Genomic DNA, 9093 nt, shown 5'->3' on the forward strand with positions numbered 1-9093 from the left:
AACCGTGAAACACCCAACCCACCCTCAACAAAAGACTTGAGTGGGGTTTGAAATGACCATCTCCCGATCATGTGGGAGCGTTCTAACACACTGCGCCACTGGTTCCAGACAATTCAATTGCTTTTTTGTTGATTTCTTCTTCTGAAATCGGTCTTGAAAGTAAAGACTTGAGTGGGGTTTAAACTCACCATCTCCCGATCATGTGGGAGCGTTCTAACACACCACGCCACTGGTTCCAGACAATTCAACTGCTTTTTTGTTGCTTTTCTTCTTCTGAAATCGGTCTTGAAAGTAAAGACTTGAGTGGGGTTTGAACTCATCATCTCCCGATCATGTTGCAGCATCCTAACACACTGCGCCACTGGTTCCAGTCAATTCAACTGCATTTTTGTTGCTTTTCTTCTTCTGAAATCGGTCTTGAAAGTAAAGACTTGAGTGAGGTTTGAACTCATCATCTCCCGATAATGTGGCAGCATCCTAAGACACTGCCCCACTGGTTCCAGACAATTCACACTGCTTTTTTGTTTGTTTTGTTCTGGTACCATATGGTAACCAATCTGGTACCAGACAACTAGGGTTAGGGCTAGTGTCCGTTGGGGGGTAATTGGGTGATTTAACATGGAGTTGATGAGAAACCGTGAAACACCCAACCCACCCTCAACAAAATCCGGGATTCCTTCAACTTGATAAGAAAACGGATTAATGGGATTGATATGCCTTTGAATGTGTTGGTTCATAGGTCGTTGGTTTTCTTCTTCTGAAATCTGTCTTGAAAGTAAGGACTTGAGTGGGGTTTGAACTCACCATCTCTCGATCATGTGGGAGCGTTCTAACACACCACGCCACTGGTTCCAGACAATTCACACTGCTTTTTTGTTTGTTTTGTTCTAGTACCATATGGTAACCAATCTGGTACCAGACAACTAGGGTTAGGGTTAGGGTTAGGTTTCTGGTTTAAGGACTTCAGTGTTTTGTACCATACTATTGTATGAGTACCGAACAAAGAATGTTTGCTTTCGCCATCTTTGTTGAAGAAGAGTCTGGGCAATTAAGTTTTAGTCTTACTAGAAGTACTAAAAGTTTCTCAATCTTATATTTAGTTTTAGTCTGGCTTAATCTAGTTACCTCTGAGGTCAATGATTAAAGTGTGATTACCTTTGAGGGGATTAAGTCCACCCATCAAGCCCATTAGTGTCAACCTCAGACCAAAATGGTCTGATTTTGAATCTGAATGGCTTTGTGTTTCTGCTATTGTCCTGGCTCTGCTCTAATTAAGAGCAATTTAGAAGTTTAGCATTTAAGGGTTTGTTTACTACCCTGTTTCCTGTACTGGATTGGTATTGTTTAAGCCTTGGGGAAATGTGGTGTTTAATTTTAAAATCCACTGCTTCTCTGCATATCTCCTTTCCCCCTCTGTCCAGGTTTGATTAGATTCTAATCCACAAACTTCCAAGGCACTAATACCATGGGTCATAAAGTGTTGTACAATTAATAAAGTTGTTTCTTTTGCATTATTTATATTATATCTATGTTGGTTTAGTCTATCTGCTATTGTGTTCCTAGTTTCACCCACATATTGTAGGTTGCATTTGTTGCATGTAATTAGATAGACACAGTTTTAACTGACAAGAAAGGAAACGGGTAACAATCAGTAGTGCAAAAAAACGTTTGCGTTAACACCAAGGAAGCTAGAAGCAGCTTCTTGCTTCGTGCTCCCATGTTATCTCTATGTATACCAGCTTTTTCGTTTTGAAGCTTGGAATGAACAGCTTTTTTTTGCGTGCTTTTTTTCTCCTGAAAACTCAACTTTGACGCAGCTTTTAAAAGCTGGGTTTTGGCTTCGAGTTTTCACATTTTTCAATTCTGAACAAAAAAAGGAAAAAAATAGCAAATTTCTGTTTGCTGGACTCAAACAGAATTATACTAAGGCACCATCATTTTTGTGCTTTTTCGGTTAGTGTTTTCCCATTTTTCAATTCTGAACAACAAAAGAAAAAAAATAGCAAATTTATTTTTGCTGGATTAAATTGAACAAACATACTTATACTAAGGTCCCTTGACCAGTTTTTGTGATTTTTCGTTTAGCGTTTTCCCATTTTTCAATTCTGAACAAAAAAAGGAAAAAATAGAAAATTTCTATTTGCTGGACTCAAACAGAATTATACTAAGGCACCACCATTTTTGTGATTTTTCGGTTACGTTTTCCCATTTTTCAATTCTGAACAAAAAAAGGAAAAACTAGCAAATTTCTGTTTGCTGGTATCAAATTAAACGAACAAAAATCACAAATATGTTTTTTATATGTTGGATTCAGATTCAAATAAGGCAATTATACCAAGGTCCCATGACCAGACACATGCTGGAACTTTTTACTTTGACATGTTTTGTAGTTTCTGAGTTATTTAAGTTAAACGCCCAATGCATTCCCAATGGCAATAGCACAAACTTTGGCATGCTACTATTCCTACATACTTACACCTAGAATCCCCATTCAAACCTATTTAGGTTCATCTTACGGTGGACATGTTTGCCTGAAAAGGAATCTTTGAAATGTTTCATCATTTTAGAAATATAGTGCTTTTAAATTTGAGAAATTCAGAATGGGGGTCAATGGCAGATTTTGGCAAGTAAAGATTTGAGTGGGGTTTGAACCCACAATCTCCAGATCATGCAGCCAGTGTGCTAAGTCACTGATCTACTTGCTACCTGCCACAACACAGTTTGCTGTTCCCTTTGAGTACAACATTGATACAAAAATAAAATACAAAAAATAAAATAACAGGAGATTTGTCTATTGTTTATTTTGCTGTTGTTTATCTCTAGACGTTCGAATGTTTATGAACCACAATGGAAACAAGTCTCTGGCTCTTCTGTCATTATCTATTCGGCCTTTTAAGAACAGAATGCACAGTGGCTCACTGGGTACAGAGCCTGCCTGGGAATCTGGAGGCTGCAGGTTCAAGTCCTGGCTCTCACATAGTGTCCCAAAATCATGAAAAACGACATGCTATAGTATGCCGTCCGAAACCATGAACTATAGTATGTCGCTTTTTCATGATTTTCATCTTTTTTTCAAATAGTCCAACATCACGAAAAACGACATGCTATTGTATGCCGTCCGGAAAAAATTATAACTTTGGCATGCTACTAGTCCTATATACTTACACCTAGAATCCCCATTCAAACCTATTTAGGTTCATCTTACGGTGGACATGTTTGCCTGAAAAGGAATCTTTGAAATGTTTCATAGTTTTAGAAATATAGTGCTTTAAATTTGATAAATGTATAATGGCAGATAGTGGCACGTCAAAAAATCACTTTCACGTAGAAACTCCATTCACACGTTTTATAATTCCGCTTACTGTGGAGACACATGGGGCGGCGGTGGCTCAGGGGTAGAGTGGCTGTATGGCAACCGCAAGGTTGCCAGTTCGAACCCGGGCTCCCCCAGAGTTAGTGTCGAAGTGTCCTTGAGCAAGACACTGAACCCCTAATTGCTCCTGATGTGCAGGTTGGTACCTTGCATGGTTTCCTCCGGCATCGGTGTATGAATGAATGTGTGTGTGAATGGGTGAATGTAATGCACAATCTATGTAAAGCGCCTTGGATAAAGGCGCTATATAAATGCACCATTTACCATTTACCACATGCTGGAACTTTTTACTTTGAAATGTTTTGTAGTTTCTGAGTTATTTAAGTGGTTAAGCTATGTCCTTGAAGGCGTCAGGCCAAGAGTCACCGGTGTGACCTCATCAGTGAAACACCATTTCACTCAGAGCATGCCCCATTACCCCAAATAGCCAAAGGGGCTCCGTAAAGCAGCATACAGTATACTATTAAAATCATCCGGGTGCGCGGAGAGCTACCAGTCTGTGTTGTTGGCACTCTTGGGTCAGACAGACACTCAACACTGATGCGAGTGCTGACTGAATGATGTCAGCCCATCCCTTGTAGGCTGAGCCCTTCACTACACGCTCCTTGGCTTTCACCTTGTTGTGATGGGATTAGCACCCCGTTAATGCCAAGGGTCATCCGTCGTCATGACCCGGTGCTGCATCTCTGACTCACACAGACACCATCCATAATCAAGGCTGGTCTGATCTCGACATGACGTGTCATCCAGTGTGAAATGCCGATTTAGCATGTGACAGAATGTGGCACCATTCATCATCCAGGGTTATATGGGGAGAAGTTGCTCAGGTTGCACGACTGCCTTGGGCCCTCAACTCTGTCAGTCATCGTGCAGAGAAACTTAGGCTTTCTTCATCTTTCTTTCATTTGCTTTTGAGACATGAAGACAGTGGATATCATATTTTGATTTGAAATATTCTTCCACAACACCAGCAGACTAACAAGTCCCTGACCACATCCTGCCGTGACAGCTGATGCTTGTATATTTATGGGAAGTGTCACTGTACTTTTTTCTGGGACAAACATTCATAACATTATTCTTTCCAAAGAGTTGGCCATTTACTTAAACCAAACCTTAGTTTACTTATAGGTTAGGAAAAACAACCGATTGATGCATGCAGCCAAAACTAATTATTACACACCTTAAAGGAGCACACAAAGATAACAGCATGTGGATAATAATGTCTACTCACTATGGCATTGAATCTTTATTCCAACATCAAAGAATAAGATTTTTAAGGATTTTAAGGATTTTGATACTGTAATTGCCTGAAAATTGTGCGGGCAGGACTTATTTCTTACAAACCCCATATTTTGTGGGGTAGCAAGTTAAGAAATTTGTTTAATAGGCATCGTACTACTTAAATAATTAGTGTGAGAAAAAGCCTTGTTTGGGGAGTTCTACTTGGAATCAGTCAAGTTATCACCACCTCGATTCAGAAAATCAAGTTAATTTTGCATGAGGAGACTAGTACAGGAGCAGAAGCCTGTGTTAACCAAATAACGAGACAGATTTTTTTTATCTGTTTTTCTCTCTCTCTCTCTCTCCTCTCTCTCACACACACAGCAGTTAACATGACTTGTGTGTGTGTGCGCGTGTGCGTGCGAGCGAGCGAGCATGCGAGCGAGTGGACAAGGTAGAAGTAGAAAGAATGGCAGACTATAGTGTTGAGAGATATCAAATGCCTGTAAGCATAATGTCAGACTTCAGGCTATGCTGCATGTCTATACCCTCTTAGAATAACAGGAGTTTATTTAGCAGTGCTGTTTGAAGCGGCTTGCCAATCAAACACGAGTGATGTAGCTCCTGGCGAAAAAAGTTATAGGCCTACCTGGCCTGACATCATCCCAAAGGGAGTGAAGAAATATGATTTGAATGTTAACATTTTAAGTGCGTTTCCCACATTTCCCTGCCACCTTGGCTTGACAAATGGCTTTGCTTTCATTCTTGAGTTGCCAATCCTCATGTGACAGCAATGAAAACCAGACTGCAATGTTCCGCCGGCCACTCTGAAAGCAAGAGGACGAAGCACATCATAATATATAATATATAATATTACAGAGCTGACAGGTTCAACTGATACTGCACACAGTAAAATCCTGAATGTTAGTTTAGCTCTCGGAGTGTATTGTAACCAAATGGACCCTACGTTTGTAAACTCTGAGTTACAAATGGATAAATGAACACAGAGGAGTTTACTGTGTACTAATGGTACTTCAAGCTATGTCACTCCTTTCCGAAGCTCATAACAAATTCATGAATTTGACAACTCAAAGACAATTGTCTAGCATTTTCATAAACAATATATGGCCATGGGGCACAGTCGGTTCCAGCTGCTGTCTATCCTTGCCAAACAGTTGTCCTTAAATGATACTTTCCCACGCTTTATTTGCTAAGAAGTCATTTTTATAGATGGCTTGCTTAAAAGTGTGTCTGTCTCTCATTTGAGCGCATGATTGTGCTATCCATTTGATCAGCCACACAGCACTTTGTCTGCAATTGATATTCTACACACGTCTTGAGTCTTCTGAGAGATGACCTATGTCTGTTCTGTTTTTCTCTCTCTCTTTTCTTTTCCATTTAAAAAAAGTTATTTGAGTAAATGGGACTAGATATGCAGGCTCTTCGTCTGTGTCCGATCGATTCTCCTCCTCGTCACCCTAGACTAGTCATATGACACAACACCATTCACGCTTCAGAAATGAAAGGAAACCTAGCTGGCTCCTGTGATGCACACAAGGACAGCCTGGGAAGGTGGAACGAGAAGAGAGAACAGAGGGGGAAGTAGAGAGAGAAAGATAAGAGAGAAAGGAGAGGGGGTGTGTGGCTCAGAGAGAGATGTGGAGGGGAGTTGATAGGCTGCCTGCCAAACCCATATATACCTCTGATGGCTACTGATGTCATCATCACTGTCCATGCTATCAAAGTCCAGGCAGCGACAGAGTGACATTTGTTGCATTCAGGGCCACTCGGACAGCTTCCAGTGGCTTCATGTAGCATAATGAGTTACCTTGCAGGCAAAAAATAAATAAAAGAAAAACATGTTTTTGGCCCAAGAATATTGTATCTCCAGGAAGCTTAAGCAGGATCGACTGAGGTTTAAAAATGTCCTGACCTATCAATATAGGAACTCCGGGCAGACCGAAGGCTTTGAGGGGATGCATCAAGCCTGCAAACTCCTGTTTGCTTAGATATTGAATTGTGAGTTCTACTATGGGACATAGCTGCAGAGGCATGAAAATTACCCTTTCATCCTGTCTGCTGTTGTATCTGATGGAATATTGACTATATTGAGACACTGCAGTTAAATAAAGATTGGATACATGATTTAATATTGAGAATATTGGACAGCACTACATCACAAGAGACGAGCTAGAGTGGTACATAATACCACCTTAGTTTGTCCTTGGAGGTGAGTCCTTTGAAGAGAACTGCGAGTCTTGTCAACAGAAGAGACACCAGACTATACAGACAGGCCTGCACTCTTCAAAGTCAACTGTTCCTATATAATATCACCTCCATGCAGCTCAAAATGGGAGCGGCTTTGATGGAGGACTACAGAGCAGAGGAGGGGTGCCCAACTCCCATTACCATCCAAGGGGAGGAGGCCCTCTATGTCTACAAGAAGAAATCGAGGGGAGGAGCTTATCTATAATATATATAAGCTCCTCCCCTTATGTTCCCTGGGTTAGCCCGGTGATGGTGGGGGCCACATGCGGCCCCCACCATCACTTAATGCGGCCCTGCAGGTTAATATCGGAATACTGATATATTATTGATTTCAGCTGTTACAATTCCAAGCTTAATGACTATAGTATTCAAATGTTATTGTCTTTTTTTATGTCCAACGTATTTGTATTCAGTTCATAAAGTTAACATAACTATAACTAAATGCATTTGAAATTAAATAAAAAGGTTACTTTTCAGCATTCCAATTCAAAAATAGGAGTGCAGTCGCAGTGCGATGCGTTTCGAGCTTTTTAGATCGGCTATTTTTGCTACGAAAGTAATATGCAATGTGGCCCTCTGGAGTGAGTGTGGAAATATAGTGGCCCTCTTAATCGTCAAAGTTGCCTATTGATGTAGAACCCGGGGAACATAGAACCTGGGGAACATTAGCCTGGCTAATAAACCAGACCAAATCAGACATTGGCAAAAAGAAATTGCCTGCCGGCGGTTGTGTGATATTAGTCTGGCTTATTAGCCAGGCTAGGGGAACATAGGGATGACTGAGAATCTATGCAGCTCCGAACCAATCGTCCGGGAAAGACGTGCACTCTTGCCCTCTCAGGATCCACACGCAGAGCTCTGTGGGATCCGAGAGAAATTATTGATTTGTAGGCGGTGCTTTATACGCAACCTGTTATCTCAGACATAACCTACTCTGGACTGGAGCAGCTCAGGTGCAGCATGTCGGTATCAGTCAGGAACGCAGGAGTCTATCCCTGTTTCAGTGTGCGAGACCCCTATAGGAGATGGATTGCTGAGGTGCAGTGCAACACCTACCAACAGCTCCCAGTACTCAAAACACAACGTGTCACTCGTGCGCTGAGTTGCCGGTGCCCGGGATCTAACCCATGACCTTATGGTCCAAAGGCGAGGGCTCTACCGACTGAGATAACCTGACACGATAGCCATGCATATGGGAAGCCGTGAACTACTGTTGTGACGATCAAAACTCAGTAACCTGTTAGTTACTTCACTGGCCCCAAATCCTGCTTCTTAGTAGGGTTTTTCTGGTTATAAGTCTATCTTCAGAGTTGAACTGGAGATTTGACTACCATCTCCTGCATGGACGCTGGCACACTTCCACATGGACAACATAGGATCATGTACTGTACTTTGCCAAACTTTGACCGATGCCTGTTAAGGGAATTATTGAGGAACTGATATTCACTCACAGCCGGTTGATATACCGTGTGCATATATTCTCCAGGAGGGGCGCAACGTAGGTCACAAAATATATACAGTAAATTGTTGATCGACTATTAATTCATATGCTCAGTTCTAATACAGTAGACTGTTAGTAGACCATACATATACACCCGTGATATACTCATTGTTGATAGATTGTAATACCGAAATTATATTCGTTCATAAATTCACTGAGATAGATGTACTGTAAATGTATATGTGATGATAGACAATATTATATACTCACTCATACATAGTCAGATATCCAGCCCAGCAGTTCAGCATTTCATTTTGGTTATTTTTGTATTCCTATCAGTCTTGGTTTTGTTCTTGACTCATTCACGCTGCTGTTACTGTCTATGACACCTGCATTTTCCTCTGGGGATCAATAAGGGTTTATCTGATCTTACGATAGAAAGAGGCATCCTGCTGCAAGCGGAGGGCTGTGGTGGGAGTTGGCTCTTAATACTCCAGCAGTTTCATTTCTATCTCTGGCCCCTTGAGTGCCTACTGTTAGCTTAATGGCAGATCAACTCCTGGTCTAACTCTGGCCAAAAGCACTAAAGTTAGTTCAGGTGTACTTAGATAGATAGCTTTAGACCTTTATTAATCCAGAGAGAAAACCCTTTGTCATAGCAGCGCCACAGTAAGGATGAAGGAGGATAAGATGCCGGTAACAAAGAGGTAGTAGGTATTCGGAGATTACGGAAGAGCACACCCTCCCCAGATCCCAAACACATGGATTGAAGATATGGTAGAAATAGTGT

This window comes from Electrona antarctica (assembly GCF_951216825.1).
Source record: "Electrona antarctica genome assembly, chromosome: 15".
Taxonomy (NCBI): Eukaryota; Metazoa; Chordata; class Actinopteri; order Myctophiformes; family Myctophidae; genus Electrona; species Electrona antarctica.